The sequence below is a fragment of the Pseudoliparis swirei genome, chromosome 3 (assembly GCF_029220125.1).
Source record: "Pseudoliparis swirei isolate HS2019 ecotype Mariana Trench chromosome 3, NWPU_hadal_v1, whole genome shotgun sequence".
NCBI lineage: Eukaryota > Metazoa > Chordata > Actinopteri > Perciformes > Liparidae > Pseudoliparis > Pseudoliparis swirei.
In genome coordinates this window covers 8598862-8620625 of record NC_079390.1, presented here as the reverse complement: position 1 = coordinate 8620625, position 21764 = coordinate 8598862, and positions in this window count along the sequence as shown.

Below are 21764 nucleotides of genomic sequence, written 5' to 3'. Positions count from 1 at the left end.
CGATTCTCCCGATTACCCACCCCGGGCCTGCCTCAATGTATGATACCGAAAAAGAATGGATAGTGATACATTTAGTTTAAAAGCTCTTTTGATGTTTTTTTTAGATAGAAATCCTATTTATATGTTTTTTTAATACAATAAAATGTATATTTATTTGATCACTTCAACTTTCTTTTCCCTTCCTTCGCTGTTTGTCCCAAAATTTGCATTTTCTGAAAAGCTTCTTATCTTATATTCTCCCAAATTTCCCAAATTTAAAAAATGGTGTGAAATTCCAAAACAATGATATTGTTTTATTAATTAAGATATTGTTCTGTTTTACAGCATGGGTTTATCCATACATTTAGGAATAGGCCAACTGCCCTGCAGCAGATAATAGACAAATGCAAATATTATCTGCTCAGATTTGTCTCGCATAGAAACTGCATTGGTAGTTGATTTGTGTCATTACAGGACAAGTTTTTGATTTGGAGACATATATTCCAATTAGAAGATTTAATGTAAACAAAATACATACTGAATTTATAATACACATTTTACATTGGTGTATAAATCTTGTCTTTTCTATTTTAATTATACATTTTGTGAAAGACAACATATAGTGTTGAAATATAATCGCAGTATTCCAAACATTAAGGTTCTCTAAACTATTTTATTGGATGTAGAACATTCCCTGCGGTTATGAGGTCTATATAATTATACGACTAACACAAACCAATAAAACTTGAGTGAAAAATTTTTCTTTTTGTCTGCTGTAAGAAATCCTCACATCCGCCACTAGAGGGCAGCATGCCACTTCAGCTGCCCTCAGTCCCACTCTACATCTGCAGGGGGAGAAATAGAGAAATAAAGTTATTTATTTGTTCGTAAAAAATTAACAAATAGAAAAAGAAATGTTGAAAGAAAAAGTTCTGCATTAGGCTCGGTCTTGTTTGTGTGCATTTGGACAACAGTAAGTCCTCTGGGTTTGTGAGCAGCCACAATGCAACCGGTGCCTTCAGTGACCGTGTTGCACTCTGTATTGTAACCCTTGTCAACAGCAGCCTCTTCTGCTTTCAGCTGCATCACTGTGGATCTTAACCGTTCCACTTTCAGGCTCATGAAACGGGCTCTGAAGAAGCCGGGCCAAACGGGCACTCTGGTCTCATGACGGGGATCAAACCTGTGACCTTTTCACAATTGGACAGTCTGTAACATACAGCAAACATTGGCATTGACCTTCAGAATTGTTATTTCCAAAGCTGTGATCTGAACGACTGCATTTGGACGACACTTAAGAGTGGAAAAAACGATAAAACATTTGTACTACTCAAAAGTGAATTGGAAAAAAAATAAAGTATGAGAACACCTTGATTAAAAACAAGTGGGAATAGATTGAAGTTGAAACAATGGATTAAAGCAGAAGACAAACTGCAGCTTCCCAATTCCCTTTTTTTGCCTGCGTGTGTGGCCGGAGAACAGATGCGCATTACCATAGAGGAGTGAACAAAAGGGAAGAGAAGAAAAAAAACTCTCTGTGTGTTCCCAACAGACGGTTAAAGCGACAGGGACCGAACTCTTCGGAGAAAACCTCTAGATCCAAGAGGTTTTCTTTTTTTCTGGCCAATTTAAGCTTTTAAAAGTTTTAGGAAGGCTTTTGGAAGTAAAGAAAATGCATTATCGATGGTCACAACCACATGGCTGCAGATGGTATACAATATGTTATATAAGACTGATTTTAAAAAAAAATCTTAAAGGAATCCATGAACAATATGCGGAAACTTTCATTGATGCAGTTTCACAACTCATCACTAACTTCTGAGTGGGCCTTCTTCTCTACAGGGAGGCTGCACAATCAATACATTCGTGGATTAATATACCAACAGAATGAATGTGGCATGACAAGACAAAAGGGAGCTGTCAAAAATAATAATTACAGCGATAAATCAAACATTTGACGTGATTTTCTTTTTTTTCTTCTGTCCACTTCAGTTGTTCATTGAACAGTGTTCCAAGAGCTGCATCTTTTCGATTGTTTCCGCTCAGAGAAGTGCTGACAGACAGATTCCCACTGGCAACACGCATCAGACTAAAACCTGAATTAGAGCCGTATCTTTTGTGCTGCTTCTGAGAACCATATACGCACATGCACCAGCAGCGCGTGAACAATAACTTTCATATTGATCATATTGGGCTTATTTAGCCTGGACTGGCAGCAGTTTATTGAACACATCTTTTGAAGCAGTCAGTCGTGTCTCAGGTCAGGAATTGTGATTTCCTAGCAGGATGGTGGTTTGTGATCAGCTGTGGCATCATACGTATGTATTTTTAGCTCATTTCTTGTGTGTGATATGAATAGCTCTAAGTGATGAGATGTTTGGAGTCAGACACCACAGAGAACATCTGTATTGCTGCAGTCAATACATATTAGAAACTGAATTATACATGTATAACATTGGTATATTGTTAGTCAATGATAGTTATCGCTTTCAGACAAAGGACATTAACCCTAAATACAGTTTAGTGAGTAGACACTATACTCACCAAACTTGCAATATTTTATTTTTCATTGAGCTTTAATCACAATTTCCTGTGGGTTTGTCACTACAAGCGGCACCTTTCACATTACACATAGTAATTTGACGCATTGTTAATATAACAACACTGACCAGAGCAGCTTTAACAATTAGACTCATGGTAGTTATCCCCTTAGGTCTTGATTGGTGATCATGCAGCATCAGTCAGCTCAGGCTGTACTAAACCAGAAAATGACAACAACAACAACATCAGGACTAAAACTTAGATTAAATAAAAGTTTGCAACATAATATTAAACAATATTGGAGAAGTACAACAACAACAAAATGCGGTATGTCAAATGTGTCCCTGCACCAAAATGATTTCCCCTCCCAATGTAATGTGATATACATCCAGACTGGTCCTCTGCCCTGCACCCCACACAGGTGTTTCACTTCTCTGATTAGACCTCTGCTCAGGTTGACGGTAAACTCGGGTGGGAATTATGTGAGCTACTCACAAAAAGATAAAATATGAAATAAGAGTAAACAATACAATTACATTTGATTGACGGAGAATTGTGATACATAACAAAGTTGAATAAAAGTCAATTAACTTGCCAAATTAAGTGAGAGGCACTTGTTCAGAAAGTCCTACGATTAGTGCAAGTGAAAACACTTTGTGTAGCTGTACTGAGGACAATAATGGTAATTTACTATTCCAACGGGATTAATAATATAAATATAAATCAACACTTATTCATTTGGAGAAATGACCTTGCTTTATTGAACGCACAAGCACATTGCGAGTCGTTCTGCACGGTGAAACATATAAAAGTGCACAGGCACAACAGATAAGACATTTCCTAATACTAAGTAGACATAAAGATTCACGTACAGTTGTTATAAATACTATATATATAAGTACTATATTATACATGTTTTATTCATGATTAATAAGCTTGACTATTATGCCTTTCATGATTAGGTTTTCATACTTTATAAATGATGCATTTCCCATTTGTAAATTAAGTAATATATATTACAAACCAATTATTAAGTACTTATAGATCATGTATGAGATCATTTGTTCATGAAGTGTTTATAAAAAATATTTAAATGTCAATTATTCATGCATTTATTTATACGCATAATGATTTAGAAATGCACTAATGGTTAAGGACTATCTTATCATGTGCTTTATCAACGTGTTTTAATACTGCAACTCATAATTAATTCAGGTGGTTAACAGCCATTAGTCAAGTATTTTGTGTGACCTCGTCTAAAGTGAGAACTATCTATCCAGAAGGAATGCCGGCTAGGTGACGGGAGGCGATGCCCGTCAGTGGCACGAGTGGTGAGTATGTTTCTTAGTTTTCTTAGTATCTAGCTAGCTAGCCATCTAGCAAGCTTTTGACTAGCTAGACACTAGCTAGACACTAGCAAGCCTTTCGCACCACATCCCCTCAGTTGTAAGTAGACCAATCCAGGTGATAGCTAGATACTCATAATCATTAAGGTAAACGTTCCTGCAAACTAAGAAACATCCTCACCACAGGCTCGCTGGAGACGAGAGCAGGTGGGAGCAGCAGGGGCCGTTGACAAAAAACTCGAGTCAAGTTGCACAGTTTTCAGCCGCCTTCAAAGAATACACAGGAAATTTCTGAATATATGTAGAAAAGTGTGTATAGCTTCATCCATCATCCGTTTCGTGTCTGCCTGTGAAACAAAAGACATGTCAGAGAAATTCAACGTTTCTCTTCCTGACAGGCAAAACATGTATCAAACTTCCCTGTCAGATTTGTTTTGAGATCCACTACATGTTAAACAACTGGCCAGTGCGTCTTAAATATACTGCAGTTCTCTTTCAAGTCTCTTGTGTCTTCACTTCTGTTTCTCTTTTGTGCGCTGCATTCTCGTAATAATCATGTACATGTGAGGAATCCTATTTCCTATTTCCTCTCGACACAAGTCTGTTTTGAGTTAGTTCATTACTGCATTCAGTGCATGTGTGTGTGTGTGTGTGTGTTTATGCGTGTGTGCGTGCGTGTGCGTGTACATTTCATTTAGAATTGAGAGCATAGCTTGACCTCAAAGTAGTGTGTGTGATATGTCAGTTTGGTATGTTTCCCTGGCACACATACTGTATATAATTACACTCTCTTTCTCCCTCTCTCTCCCTCTCTCTCACACACACACACACACACACATACACACTAAATCCTTGCTGCAGTCTTTTCAACACATGCAGCCTGATTCACGTTAACCCATAAAACATGTCTGACATATTAATCAGGTCTGCATGTGGGCTGTGCGTGTAGCTCTACTATTGCACTGCTGTAAGAGGGAGGGCTCTCATTGGACCATCTTACGCATCCCAGTGGCCAATAAGAGAAGGCTGAATCCCTGCTCTCCTAGCAACAAGACTCCTTTTCCTCTGAGCGGCGAAATCAGCAAACTGACACCCATCATTTTTCAATATGAATAATTTCGACTTCACAGCTTTGCTGCAGAAGCGGGGCAACGCAAGTTTCTCCTTCCCCACATCCCGAGAGGATCTCTGTTCTCTGGCCCCCTTTTCTCCCTCTCCCTCCGTCTCTCCATCTTGGCTTGGAGTGCATTCACGCAGCTCCTGTCTTACCATCTTAAAGGAACAGTCCTGCATATTCAAGTTTTTCTCCCTCCCCCCTGTTCAAGGGCATTGTGGGTAATGGTCTGTACTCGTTGACCTCACAGTGCTGAATTGCCGGGCCTCTCAGGAGGGAAAAGGAATACCTTGGCAAAGAGCTATCATTTCCCCGAGACACGACCAACCTCTCAGCTATACGAGCTTCTCTTTCGGCACATTCATTGTAGTCGCAGCTCGGCTTGTTTAACATCAAACAGTTTCAACAAAATCATTTTTAAAAAACCATTATAAGATACAGTATCATTCTAAAAACAAAGGGGGAGGGGGAAACAGACAGATACAAATGTGGAAATGCTCGAGAGCTTTATTGAAGGTTTGCTGTAATCTTAAATGACTTTGAGGCTCTTGCACAGCACCTGTTGCCAGGCTACAGCAGTGCACATGCACATGGCTCTGTCTGACCCCTGACCCTGAATTCCTGTCCTTGTCCCTCTGGGACTCGGGGAGAGCAGAGCACATGTTACATGTCTGCGCAGCAGCCTGAGACAAGCAGAAATACGTTGAATTTAGTTGCCGATCGTATTGCTTGGGGTGAGCACAGGTATGGGCTGCTGTTAGCTTTGCTACACTCACAAACACAGCATCAGTTATCAGTTCTGTTTCATGTTAATGGTTCATCTTGTAAGCTGCGAGGCCAACTCGTTTCACTCTTGTAATATTAGTATTCAAATTAGAGGAGGAAGCTGCAGGGTTGGGTGTGTGAAAAGAAATGCCTGCACTCAAGTACAAAGTCTTCGTCTCATGGCCATGTGAAATTTGACATGTGGCAATTGTAGGAACAGTCTGACCGTACACTTCTCAAATTTAGCAGAAAGATATCTCGTGGTCATTATGAGTCAATTGGGGGTGGCAAGCAGAGAGCGGGTTGAGGAGCAGATAATGAACGACCCGTATGACCTCTTGTCCTTTTCCGCATCTTCCGTCAGGTCTCTGATTTGTCCAACAGCAAGAACAAAAGCCCCACAAAGCTCATTTCGCCCGGTTTCAATGAGGAAAGACAAGGAAAGAGCGCTCCCTCTTTGAAGTGTGTTCTCTCCGTCCTGCCCCGGCCCCACCTCCTGTCCAGCGGATCAGACCGTTACAGTACGAGCGGCTCGAACACACAACCAGCGTTCAACCTTCGGTGACCCTTGCTCTCATCAGAGCCGCCCTCCTCTGGAGGAATGCTGCTGATGGGAGTTTTTAATATTCCCCGGCCCCGTGCGCCCTCAAATTTGGCAGTGCGGCGTTAACACAAGCTGACACCACAGATTAGCCACAGACATCAGGAATGCCGCTGCCTTTTTGTGCCACGTGGACTTTGGCCAAAAGGGCCTTCGGTTGCAACGGCCACAGAGACCTGTGAATAAACCCGGTCCATGACAGGAAGAGATGGAGCCTCCTCGGCGTGGCCGTCTTATTGTTGGCGAGCTATCGGGACGGTGACAGGCGGCAGAGGGTAAGGTCAAGAGGCAGATGTTTTTTTCACAAACAAGTTCAATATAAATAGTCGTACCTGATTCACCTGCATTTCGTGAGGCCAGGGTTCATGGTGCACATGTATTGCTAGGCAGCCATATTTAATAAGTTGCAACATCTTGTTCAATCCCAAAGTCTCTAAAGTCTACGCATCATTTTTAAGTGTTCAGAAGAAAAAAAGTCAAATGCATCTGATGCAATAACAAACAGTTTTAATTGCAAATACATGAAAGAATGAACATTTGACGCGTTTTGTGAATTTTCAGGTGAAGTGACTTCTTACTGCACATGCACTGTGTTCTGTCGGCTTGTTTATTAACTCACAGACTGAAGCAAATCCAATGGATGAAAAGATGCAGTGGGGATCAGACATGTGAGACAGAATTATTTTAATCTAACCTCACTAATCTGACTAAATCCCCTGAATTTCAGGGGCATGTCAATAAAAAGCAAGTCCACGAATAAAAAAAATTATAAATTAATTATAAATAACATATTTCAGCCTTGGTTGAGTCTGAATTAGGTGATATGAGAGTATATATATATATATATATATATATGTTGCATATACAGCTACACTCACTACAGGGAGCCAGACTCAAACATGTGGACCCACAGACAAACTGATGTGTCAACCCGCCGTGTTGTCGTGGCATGTTGACGGTAAATATATATTTTCAAACACAAATCAATTATGTGGCAAATATTTGGCTGTTGTCTGGCAAACAGCATACACATCCTGTGTGTTTGCATTCTGTTATTTTTAATTTGTGTTATTACATTACAATATAATGCAGTATAATACCCCCCCCCCCCCCACATCCCAGATATCCGAAAATAAATTGAAGGATTATTAAAAGTGAAATATCAAAGTGATGATGTTCTCTTCATTTGTGTATCTGATCAAAGCAAACCCACACAATGTAGAAGATTATAAACTTTCCATAAATAATACCTCAGGATTCTGTTTAAACACTGATTGTTGTTTATTTTGTTATGCACATTTAATAAGACATAGATGTTAAAGTTTAAGGGATTTCAACAATGTATACTCTTAAATATTAAAATATTTGTCTTGTGCTTTTTCATATTTTAGATGATGTTTTTTATTATCCTAGTGCTTATCAATTTAATATATACATGTGATTGTCAGTGTACTGAAGGTATCTATTGATTCTACCGTACCTGAGCAGAAAACAGTTTGGGGTGGATTTTAGGTCATGAATGTTAGTGCACGTTGTCTTATTTGTATTTGCGGATATTGATTATGTTTGCAGTTAAAGTTCGTAGCTTGTATGATCTATGACTCCTATAGCCAATCGAAAGTCTGTTTTTCATAAACATCTACAGCCGCAGGTCTGCCTCGTATCCATCACACAACATAACTAGATACATGTGCACATTCTGATACGTGCACTAGCGCTCATAACTCATCACTTAATCACAAAGTGACTCCTTGAAACCACAAACATGGCACAAACACATCAGAGATCATCACCAACCCCCCCCCCCCCCCCCCCCACACACACACACACACACACAACAAGTGTGAAAATGACAGACTGGATCAATACTTTGTTTAACTTGAGAGCAGCTGTTGGCGGGAAACTAAGATCACAAGAGCTCAGTTTCAAAGGCCATGTAGCAGCTGCACTGAGATGCTCAATGCAGGGAGGAGACCTGAGTTGGGCGGATGCCTCGTGCAGCGAAAAAGCTCCATCTGCTCCCCTAAAGTCTTGGATAGTTCTCCATCATCAGATCAGTTTTGAAAAGTTGCCCGGGTCGGGTGCTTGTGCTCTAAAGGTGGTCGCATTGGCTCCGAGCCCCGAGTTTACAACCTGTCTGGACTGTTTGTGGTGTCGGACATACAGGACTGTCTCAGAAAATTAGAATATTGTGATGAAGTTCTTTATTTTCTGTAATGCAATTCAAAAAACAAAAATGTCATGCATTCTGGATTCATTACAAATCAACTGAAATATTGCAAGCCTTTTATTCTTTTAATATTGCTGATTATGGCTTACAGCTTAAGAAAACTCAAATATCCTATCTCTAAATATTAGAATATCATGAAAAAGTATACTAGTAGGGTATTAAACAAATCACTTGAATTGTCTAATTAACTCGAAACACCTGCAAGGGTTTCCTGAGCCTTGACAAACACTCAGCTGTTATAAATCTTTTTTTTTACTTGGTCTGAGGAAATATTAAAATTTTATGAGATAGGATTTTAGAGTTTTCTTAAGCTGTAAGCCATAATCAGCAATATTAAAAGAATAAAAGGCTTGCAATATTTCAGTTGATTTGTAATGAATCCAGAATGCATGACATTTTTGTTTTTTTAATTGCATTACAGAAAATAAAGAACTTTATCACAATATTCTAATTTTCTGAGACAGTCCTGTATGTGAATAGATACTGCTGTGGACGACTGAATCCTTCTCCAACACGATGTGTGCTGGTAAATTAATTGCAGCTAAACTCACATGATTCTGATATTAAAGCCTCGCATCAGATTAGGTCGAAGAAAGAAGAAATGCTGATGAAGAAAAGATGTGAGGGGAAGAAAAGATGAACGCAAAGTGCAGAGCCGCCTGTGAGGGCGGGGAAAAAGAGTTTGCCTCAGAGTCCTCTGTCATTTATTCTTGAAGGGAAAAAAAAAAGAGACAAAAAAGGGAAAGAAATCACACACAGGGCCCCTGTCTTATTTCTATGGCAACCTGAAGGCCATTATCGTACCTTGCCATTCATCATGAAAGGACTTCGGTTGACGGGGAGCGGGACAGGGTGGGGAGATTTCCCCTGCCCACAGCTGAGAAACAGAAGAAAAAGGAATGAATGCAGGAAAGTTCATTGACGCTTACAGTACACCCGTTTATTGATGTGACCACCAGCGACAGCATGTTCACCCGGCAGCAGGTGTTCTCAGTTCATGTATGCTTGACAGTTATAAGGAAATAAAACAATAATTAGTGGCATTTCCGAACCCAGTTGAATTTTTTGTTTTTTGTCGCCACAAAAATTAAACCTCAAGCTTCAAACTACGGTCTTTTCAATTCTAAACTGATCTGATTAAGAACACAGCGAAAACACGTACGGTAATGAAAAACAAACATTTTAAGAACAATAGGTCCTCTGCTCTGACGAAGTCAGTGCTCGGGCCCTAACCAGAATAATAACAAATATACATTGTAATTATATATAATATGGTTAAAGTCATTCATGAACCAACTTCCTTTTTTTGCCATGAGCCCGTTCCTCGAGTGTGTTTGGCCTCCTGGTTGTCACGATATACCAACATTATAACTAGGATATCATGATACCAGAATTCGATACAATACCATAAATATGATAGATACCACAAATACAAAACTGGTATTTTTATCTATAATAGTAATAAATAAAACATCTGTATGATTCCTTTTATACCATCTTGTTCCTGCCCAGCTTTTTCAACACTTAACAAATTGCATTAATATTAGTATTAGCCCACAGCTAGATATTAATGAAACTACATGGTGCCATCATAGCATTGATTATACACGATGTCGGCCTGTTGTCTGTATCTGACCAGATGACGACATAGTTCCTTCAGTATGAGCGATTGTTGAGTTACATCATTTTACAGATGTGTGTTTGGTCTGTGTGGCTTTGAACACGGGCGGCAGACGGGTCTCTGTGTGTCAGTGGGCTTTCCTTCACTCTCTGTAATGCAGTAAAAGTACTTACACATTTCCCTTCTGGCATCTTTTTTACCTTCACATTTACTAACATATTTTACCCTCTGGGTCAATTTGACCCCAGCAATTAAAACCTCCAGAAAATTATTAGAATTAATATTGTTTCCCAAGTTCAAGTGTGAGGTACTTTATGTTTGTTTGTTGACTACCTAAATAGCCCTTTAAATATATAAAAAAGTTGATATTTCTTATATTTTAATGAAGTATCGATACAAAAATATGCTAAATCGTATCGTTTTTAACGTACGGATACCCTTTTGAACACGGATACACCGTGCGACATTACAGCAGTAGATGGAGCGGCTGACATTCAAGCTAACACTAACCTCCCAATGAAGACGCGAGACATCTTGACGCTGATTGGCCAAGACTCGACACGAGCCATCAAAGATGTTTTATTGCGAAGATCACCACTTCACATTTTCTCCGTGTCTCACTCCAATCTAAACACCGGGCGGACAGTTTTATTTTTTCCTGTTCTAATTTTTTTGAATCCATGCAATATCTAAAAAACTAAATATTAAGGAAAAATACAATAGACCAATAAATCATTAAAACTGTTCCGTTTAATACATCTGAAGATCACCATTATTTGACTGACTGGTTACAGTGAGAGTTGAATGTCCTTCCAACACACTGCATCAACTTTGACCTTTGGAGAATCTGTTAATGAGGAAATAGTTTTGACAGAAAAAATCTTCATTTTCCATTTCTGGAACAAGCAAACAGCAGAAAAGTGGAATCTTGAGCATTTTAGTTTTTCGTTTTCGTTAAAAAGATTTTTTAAATAATTGAACAAATACATGATACACAGTTTGGTTTGGCAAATTATTCTTTAACTTAAAGAGTTTGCACTGAAAGGACATGAAGTTTTAAGCTTGTCTTACGAGGCAAGACCTTAAATGCAATGATTTAAATATAATCCAATAATTAATTGGGGTGGAACACACAATAATGAGCCTATATAATAAATGAACAGATTTAGATGAGGTTAGATTAAAGAAAGTCAGAAGCCGTACATTATGTTGTTGAATACTGATCAAAAGATACTAGCACTGAAACAAAGTGAAGTTTAAATGCACATAAACTGTTTGCATGTTATGTGAAAAAAAAAGTTGAGAGAGACTCTTAATGATTCAGTAAGTTGTTAGTGAAGTTAAATACATTTCAGTGCTGCTGCTAACTGTGTGAGAAGAGTAAGCAGCACTCGTGTGATTAGCAGCCAGAGTCCATTCTCTGCGTCCCCAGAGAGACCAGAGCGGCCATATTAACATTCTCCTCAGAAGGGCCACAGGATCTGCCTTCAATGCTGTCTGAATCCAAACAAAAGACGGTGTGTGTGTGTGTGTGTGTGTGTGTGTGTGTGTGTGTGTGTGACACAGAGAGGCTGGGTGTTTGTGTAAATGTGAGCGAGACAAGGACAAGGAGAAAAAAAAGCAAGGAGAAGGAATGAGGGAAAAGGGCGACAGTCCGAGGAGGAGGAGGACAAATGGCTGCTGTGTATATTTCTCCTCAATCCTGTGATCACCACCTTTTCAGAACACAGCAGTTAACCGATTTTATTGTCGTTGTCCTCGGGACGGCGTTGTCTCTCGTAGTTGTTCAGCTTTTTAAAAAGTTTTAAACGACCAACATCTGTTGAAAAATGAAAAACATTAGTACAAGTATTAAATAAATAAAAATCCCCCAAAATAGTCCCTGACTCATGATGTTTTCCCCCCACAGCAGTAATATGATGGTTCACCTTTATTTTCATCCTTCAGACCAACAGTTGTGTAATGTTTAGTAAGATGTGCTTTATGTGAAACATAACCAGTTGCTATAAGCTTACTCACACATGTACGGCTTTAGATTTCTATTTATGCACCTGATGTGTTTTGAGGTTTTTTCAAACAGAGCACATGTCTTGGTTACATACAAGTCATATGTAAATGTGATTATACAGTAGATACCAGTGATGGTGCCTGGCCACATTACTGTCATGCCCAGTAGCAACTGTAGACAACTGCATAACTCAAACATCTGGCCTTCATCACCGAGGGCCTGAAATCCTTCTTCATTCCACGCGCAAACTGCTCCCTGTCATGCAATCTCCAAACTCCTCTGCTGCCGTGGAGACAGTTCACTCCTATTCGCCTATTTCTCACTACAATGCAACAGCAATGCGGGTCGTCTGCTGCGATTTGGTTTTTTATTGACTTTATTGTCCCCAAGGAGAAACTCACATGCCGTGGAAATGGAAACAAACATGTTCGCCACATTGCGTGAGAGGCACTCCTACATCCGAGATGCCGGCTCCACGTGATGAAACCCTGAGGAACGCCACTCCAAGAAGATACTTGTGGATGAGGCTGTAATGACAGCAGGCAGAGCAATGCTATATACATGCTAACAGAAATGTTAACATCTGCGTGCTTTTACGCTCACAATATCGTCACAGTGAAGTCTGGCGGAAATAATATTTATTTTGTGCATCTTAGCTTAGCATGTTAGCACTAAACACAAAATAGTTGAGGTTGATAGGAATGTCATTAGTTTGTGTGGTATCTAGCCTGAAACCAAAGATTTATATTTATGACCCGATGATGGGGGTACATGAAACGTTACGGGGTTACCAAAGGATATCAATGTCTGCACCACATTTAATGACATTCCAGTTGTTGAGACATTCACAAAACCACTCATGTCACCCTCATGGTGCCGCTGGAGGTCATAAGGTCATATCATCTGGGGACCACAAATGTCTGTTTGACATGTTGTTCCAGTCCATCAAAAAGAGGAGGAGACATCTCCCTGGAAAGGTGAAAAATTTTACCTGCTGATGGTGTTCGATGGGAAGTTTAGTATTATTAGTATTCATCCTCAGAGCATCATGGAGATTTGTAGAAAAACGCGTTTCAACAATTGCTGAGATAAATCAGGCTGGACTAAAGTACATACAAGACAGATTATTATCCCAAAAAAAGGTGATGTGAAAATAATGGCACTCCAAAAAGGTGTTTTCCTAGTTTGTTGCTCTTATCTCTGTCCAGTATTGCATGTTATAACACTGTAAATACAGTACAGTGCAATGAAATGACTCTTCAAATGTACAATTCTGTCGACTGTGATTGACGTTTCCTTTTTGAGGCCCTACATTGCACTATTGGTTGTACTTCCACTCTAAAAGAAACTTATATTTGTTACATCTTCTATTCTTCAAACATCATCTGTCTTACCATGATGTGTACTGCCTCAATAGATGTCCCTCCAGATGTTCAGCTATTAGTCAAATTAAACTGTTTGTCATCAATTTAGGGGCGGCAGTAGCTCAGTGGGGACAGCGGTCGTCCTGCAACCGCAAGGTAGTCGGTTCGATCCCCACCATCCTCATGAGTTGCATGTCGAAGTGTCCATGAGCAAGGCACTGAACCCCCAGTTGCTCCCCGGGCGCTTCACTGCAGCCCACTGCTCCTTAATAACTAAGGATGGGTTAAATGCAGAGAATACATTTCATATATGGATATAACTATATGTAATATGACAATAAATGTATTTCTTTAATAAGCAGAACAAAATAAGACTTACATTCGGGCCATGTGTCATTCGTTCCCCTGAACCACATCATATTCAGATGAAATATGAGTGTGATACTTGTAACGGCTCTGCGATCGACTGCTCTGTGATCGACTGCCTCCACTGACCTGAGAAATGAAACGTCAGGATTTTGAACATTTGAACCCTGAAGCCTTTGGCCTTGCATGTTCAGTATCACTGCAGAGCCACTGTGCATGTGTGCCCAGAGACACACCATTAGATGTATAGAAGTACTCCAGAGTCTCCAGACAGTTTGTTTTTCTTTATATTCTTTATGATTTCTTTCGTCTCTTCTTGGAAGCGTCAGAGAGGATCGAAGACCTCCTGACCTCTCTGCTGCATCACTTCGGCCTCCACCGACTCACACCCACGTGTTGTTCACTAAAGCTCAGGTCTCAATACAGTAATACCATTTCCAAAGTGTACGCTGCAATTTGTACCCTTAATTGTGTTTGTATTTCACTCGTAATTAATTCTGTTGGGAAAAGTACAATCCACTTTCTAGTACTACAATATGTGAAAGTGTAGTACATCTAGAATGCAGAAATTTGTGAATAATTTATGAAGCTGTTGGGAAAAGATGGATCTATGCAATCTATCTTTGATTGAAAATGGCTAAACTTTAGCGTTCTGTTTTTGTAATTAAATTCTGTGGAGAAAAGCAAAAAAAAAAAAAAAAAAAAAAAAGGCTGCTGTGGCTACTGATGTAGCTTACCACCACCGGGATGACTGTGTGTGTGACTACTGGACTCTGTAAAGCGACTTCGGGATGTCGGCATGCCTTGAGAAGCGCTATATAAAATAAATGATTATTATTATTATTATTATTATTTCAGCACATATGTTGTGTGTAAACAGTGTTCAGATGCAACAGGAGGGAACGTGACTCATTTCTAGTCATTTTAGTATCAGCTCTGTGCACATGTGGTCAAACAGCGTGGTTTGTGCCAAGCAGAACAAGCATGAGGACATTCTCACTACGGCTCAATTTCTTCCTCTCGCCCTCCCCCTCAAAGATAAAAAGACCCCCCCCCCCACACACACACACACACACAAAGATAGTATAAATATGTGCTCATGGTGGCCACATACACTGGGCTCCATAAGAAGAAGAAAGAAAGAAAGAAATGTACACTTTTATTGATCCCTGTGGGGAGATTCTTCTCTGCATTTGACCCATCCTTACTTATTAAGGAGCAGTGTGCTGCAGTGAAGCGCCCGGGGAGCGACTGTTGTTCCCTTTTAAAACGACCAACAATCATATCTTGCATAAAAGAGATCTCACTTTCTATGACATCATTTGTAAATCCGCAGTATAACCACGAGTCTACTGTCACGCCTAATCGGCTACGTTGTGCTTGGACACTGTATAGAGTAATTGTGGCAGTTACGGTAAGGTTTGGACAAGAACACACAGTCTGCATTTAAATATATATTACCAATGACATCAATAATCTTTTGTACTAACGGGCATAAGTGCGCTGCGACGTGCAGCCTCCATGATGCCCTTCAGGTATAATAAACGTTGCAGTTGTGTCTGTCTAAAATGTGCCCATTAGTGTTGTGATGAAGTTATGAAAATGCAGGATTATATAGAACAATATAAGCGTGGCAAGAGAGAGAGAGAGAGAGAGAGAGAGAGACGCTGGCAAACACTTGAGGCTGGGTCCGGCGGTTTGGTTTCGAGTGCAGCTCAGGCGGGCAGACCTGCAGTAACAAGATGGCGGCGGTCTGCAGCAGAGAGCAGCGTGCTCTGTCCAGGGAGAAAAGGGGAGACAGAAAAGCCGTAAACGTAATGCGCTCCGGGCACCGAGGTGCCAAGTATCACAGTGATTTGGAACCGGTCCCGTTTATGGGCTGGGGCCGGCCAGGCGGCGCCAACATCCACAAGAGCACCTTTAGGTGAAGGGGGCTGGAGAACAATGGAATGGCTCCCAGACAGAGCTGCCGTACTGCAGTGATAAGGGAGCAGGAAGGAGGGGGGAAGAGGGGGGGGGACACACCTGCTGCCGCCGCTGGAGCAACAGCAGCGACTGGAAGAAGCAGCGGGGAGAAAAGGAAAGAGAGCTGGATTTCAAAAGCCAGTCCAGCCTCTCGTCTCGCGATCAGAGGGCATCTCAGGACGCGAGTGAGATCACGGCAGACCGACGAGGACACGCAGCCCACGAGCATATGCCGTGCAGAGACAACAGATGGGTCTATTCATGCGTTTAGATGAACATGAAAAAGAAATGAAAAAATCAGCATTTTTAAATGTTGACGTTTGCTCCCAGTGGGAAAGAGAAAGAAAAAAAATCCCTGATGGTTTGCTTTGTGATGTACAGTTCAACCTGTTTTCATTTAGCGCGTGTGATTATATGTGAACCACAGAACATGTCATATGATGCGTTTCTGATCACATTTTGAAAAGATTGACATACGCTATCATGTCACTAAAGCTGTTTTTAATGAAATGACAATAATGAATTTAGGTCTGGTTACCTCATCCAAACATGACCTCGTTACTTGTTCCACAAATGACTGACGGCGATGAAGAGCTGTACACGGCCCAGATATACGTATCTTACAGACACTCTGTGAAAGGTTTTATCTTTCATCCCTGAAAATGGAAGTATAACATCTGCTGGCTTACAGTCAAAAGCCTCTTGTATTAGTACATACTTTTAAAAATATATATACATATATGTATATACTCTGTATATATTGTTTATATATATATATATATATATTTACTATTGCACTTTTCACTCAGGAAGTTGTTCTTGAGAGATACTGAAAGATCTACAGTCCTCTGAGAAAGGGTCGGCCATTTTACAAGTTGGAAAAGAATCGAGCAGAGGCTGGGGGGCAAGGCTGTGGTGAGAGGTCTTAATAATGTGGCATGCACACACACACACGCACACAAACACACACACACACACACACACACAAACACACACACACACAGCAGAGGATGACATTTCAAAAACAAACCGGAATCTACAAACATTGCGTCTTGTTGTTTTCCTCTTCTCGTCCGTCCGGGTTTATTCTCTGCATGTTTCAGCTGAACAAGGCAAACACTGACACCGTGACCCACTGAGCCAGACCTGCTGCTTACGAACGCCCCACTGAATCACATCACTGCATTTACATTTGGCCAAACGCGTGTGACACATGGGAGACGAGATGTGTCGAGATGATGGACTTCTGCTGACAACGAATGCTTTATTATCACCGATTGTGTTTGAGATGCAAATCTCAGAGTGATTGAAAGACGGCATTACAAAAACACTGATACCCGCCCGAGCCCCCTTCCAGCACGTCTCAATATGAAGACGATAATGCGGAGCTGGAAACCTCAAGGTATTTGCGACCATGGCATTGAAGGATCTCAACATGCACAGAATGTGGATTGAATCCTCCAGAAACGATTCTACTGCAGTCGTGTCTGACTGTTGTTACGCTTTGCTGCATATCTGATGGTTTACAATCACAATACAAATGTCTCGCCTGCATTAAATCCTGCTGGAGTCCTTGTGAGGAAACCTTTCTTCCAGATCCATTCTCACATAGTGAACTAAAACAAGGCTGGGGAGCAAACGCCCACGAAGATGTGAAGCGCTTTGACAATGTAAATGACTTTCACGTTGAGAGAAGTCACTGTATGACCACATAGTAAAAAATGCCTATTTAATGGATCTCTAAATTCCTCAAGCATGGAGCAATTTTACAAAAGAATTAAAATTGGCAGCTGACACGGCTAAAAATGGCCTTCAATTCAAAGCTGGAAATAGAATCGGAGCTCAAAGCTGCCTGTCCTTGGACCACGTGAGCCCCGCATCGCATCACATCCAAACGACTGAAAGAATGAGGACAAAACATCTAGAAGCATCGCGGCTCAAATATTTGCTGAAGCTTGCCGGAAGACTGAGAGCAACTTCAGAGTGGCTGAAGAAAAAAGAAAAAGAGGAAGAGGAAGGAGACATGTAAAGGGTTACATTTCGGAGGTGTGGGTAAAGGGAGAGCTGGAAATGAAGCTGTTACTGTGATCACAGATCACCGACCAACTATAGAAACAGGCATTTAGATGCAGACACATTTCGACACGCTAGTTTTAGGAGAACTGGGAACACTGAAGCGAGTCTTTAGCATGACACGCTTATCGTCAGCAGACTCGAGTTGGCTCAGAGTCCCGTACTGCATCAAAAAACTGGGCCGAATACCGTCCCTCTCATTCGGCCCTCCCATAACACCCATTAAAACACAGGACACACTATAACAGCCTTTTACTGTAATGTTGCAATACTGCTTTCATCCACAGTCTAATGACTCGGCACCCATGGGGGTGGCGCCCTGCTGCAAACAGAGACAAGTGTCCTATAATTCTCACTCAACCATGCGTCGAGTTTCCCTATTAAGTGCCTCCTATTCACGATAATGTACTGTGTGTACGTGGAACAAAGACGCGCACACGCACAGATAGGAGTGCCAGGTATAGAAAAAGAAAGATGATCTTTTTCATGAGGTCAAACACAAGTGTACCGAGCTTTCAGTGTCACGCTCTCATCAGTACTTTGTGTTGCTCTCAATATGAGGCCAGAAGAGCCCGTCGGAAAAAAGGAAGTCACGATGAATTTGTGTCTTTTTCTGTTATATAATAAATAATACAGTAAAGCACTGATTCCCATTATCATCAAAGGGTGATTTGTACTTTGCAGCCCAAGTGATATTATGAGCAGAAACCCTTCTCGGCTGCATATAAATGGATGCATGTGTCCTGCTATGTGGTCAGCGTATGCCCGTGTGTCTGTCCAGGGGAAGCAGGGCAGTGCCTCTACAGCTGAGCGAGGCACTCGTGCTGCTCCGCTGTGTGTACCATTAGTCACCGTGGGTGTAACCTTCGTCATAAATGTGTCATGTATTCATTCATTCCTTCATTCATTGTTCCTGCCCGTAAAAAACGGAGATACTATAAATGTGACAGCGTTTTGCCATATCACCGCATCTTGTCTGGACATCCCTCACTACCCAGTCACATGTCCTTCATTCCCACATTCCTCGATCAATCTCTCCCTCTTTCTCTCCCTCTCCCTCTCTCCCTCCCAACGCCACGCACGCTGTGCCTTCCTCTGGGTCTAAATCCCCCCGTAACCTGAAATAAACCCAATGTCCTTCCTATTTGTTCTCCTCTGTCCTTATTTGTGTCGTGTGGGTGGATCACGTGAACACTCCCCGTCACTGTGCCTCGCTAAAAAAAGCGAAGCCGTCCCTTCTCCGTTGCGCTTTGTCTCTCCGCCATGTTCGTCTTTTCCTTCTTTCTTTCTTTTTGTTGCTTTAGGTTACAGAGATGTGTGAGTGCCCCTCGCAGCTCCCAAGAGCCCAACCCGTGCATATCACAGCAAAACGGCACAAGTTAGGGTCTCAGGGACTGAGAGAGGTACAGATTGCTTCGTCGCGTGGCCTTTCCTCTGCGACAAACATTCAGCAGATCATCCGCTGCACGAGCGCTGTGGCTGAGACTCGAGCAGACAATGGCAGCTATCGCTGGCGGTGCCGTTACCTAAGACCCAGTTGTTCCACTAAGTTCGGTCTGGTCTCGGTAACATGCACCGTACATGCATTCGTTCATGCATCACATTGGTTTCCTGTATAAAGACAATACGTGTGGCGGTACTCTGCGCACGAGTCGTTTACCGATGCACGTCGTAAATCACATCGCACACAATCAGTCCCTCTGAATTCAAAACTGAGCACATATCATCGTATTGCGCGTGGGCACACATGTGCTCTGCACACATGTACGCTAGTCCCCACTGACCGGCCATACACATCCCAGACAGACAGCCTTTAATCATCTCATGATGTTCCTAAGAGCGGATTTGTCTTAGCATATTTTGGCCTCTCGCTGCCACAGCCTTGCTCGGCCAAATCGTGGTACGATAATTGATAGCACAGCACATTTGATTCTTTACTAAAAATGACAAAATTCTGCACCATGCACATGCGCAGCGGTACCAGCCAAACGGCAAGGAGAGCAGCAGAGACAGAAAAAGGACGGACAGATTAAAATCGCCCTCCGTGGCTAAAAAAAGCCAAAGCTTCCTTCCAACTTTTATTGTCCCTGAGATATCCCATCTCCAGAAATGGCAGGCTCGTCAGTCCTCTGAGACCGCAGCTGTCAATCACGCGGCTCTGGCTGTACGGAGGGAAAGTCTATTCGTCAGGGAGACAGAATGAGATCCGACTGCCCGTGAGATGAAGAGGAGGAGGAATAGGCGGTCGGGAGGGTGATGAGACAAGATGCGAGGAAGGAGAGAAGAAAACTTACCCTGCTGACCGTGATGGCAGAGGCTGCCGCAGTCCTCTGTATGTCTGCGCCAGTCAACTGAGGACGGGAGGATGTGCCAGACAAAATGAAAAGACAAGAGATCTGGGATAAAAAAGAAAGCTGGAGAGGGGAGCAGAGGAAGATATTTTAGATGCTGCTGTCTAGCCGTCTGCTGCTCAGACATGCAAGACTGGTCCATGTGCAGCCAGAGAGAGTGAGAGAGCGAGAGAGAGCGAGAGAGAGAGATGAAAGGCACGGCAAGAGCAAGGTTAAAGGATTAATCTAGGTGAACAATAAATATAGCAAAGATGGTTTTAAATTGAAAGTAATACACATGACTGACACTGCAGTAAATCTCATCGCATGCACAAGTATAAAAAAAAAGAATATTAAAAAAAAAAAGAAGATCAATGGGCCTGCACCGCGACATGCTCAGGAGTAGAACAAAAGACAAAAGATCAACAGAAAGGGGAACGAAAGACAGGAAGGAAAGAGTTGAACAAAAGGCAAATAAATGTAAGACGCTAAAACTGACTAGTTGAATGAAATGAAACCAATAAAAAAAATGCACCGCCCTCAGACTAACGGGCAGGCCACATGCAAACCAATCAGCGACACACGTGCCCTCAATCTCTGCACTCTCTAAAGTTCTCCACACCAATCCCAGTTTTACACCCAACCTCAACAAAAGCAAAACAAAAAACAAACGGAAGTTCTCGTTCTATCATCTGGATGCTGCTGTTATGATAAAAAGCTATGAAAATAGGCTCAGACACGGGACGCCTAAACAGCCAGTGTCGTGAATAATAGGAAAAAATGTGTCACGCCTGTTGCTGTCGTCCCTCTATCCACTGCGACTCGCCGCTCTTTCCTTTTCATGTGACACTACTATCTTCCCAATCTTCCCCCCGTCTGTACGTCTGTCCGTCTCCATCTGTCTCACATTTTCTTTCTGTTCTTGCTCGGCGCTTTCGTCTCGCTATATCGCACCTCTCTGTCTGTGTCTCTGTGTATTTCCCTTCCCTCCTCTGCCTTGCATGCTTCATGGATTGCAGGCTCACGTCCCCAGGGCATCTGTACTGTAGAGGCTCTGCTTACCCCTCTGTCTGCTAAATACAGCAACGGAACAGCAGTAACAGAGGGGGGGGGGGGGAAGAGAAATACATATCATGCATTCATTTCCTCCCACAGCTGAAATCACTTACACTCTAAAAGGCCTGCTACATGCAGAGGAGGCGAGATAAGGAAAGCCAGAGAGGGAGGGAGAACGTGGTAAAGTGAACACGAGCAGAGAAAGAAAGAAGGCAAAGATAGACAATCACAGTTATACCTTACAATGTCTCTTTTCAAGCTCCTTTTCATGAAAGGAAGAAGAAGAAAAAAATCCTTCTCCGGTCGGCAAGTCCGGTACTCTGTTCCTGTGTCTCTCTCCCTCTGTGTCTCCGAGAGCGACTGGGTATTACAGCGTGCGTTTCGTGGAGAAAAAGGAGGGTGGGA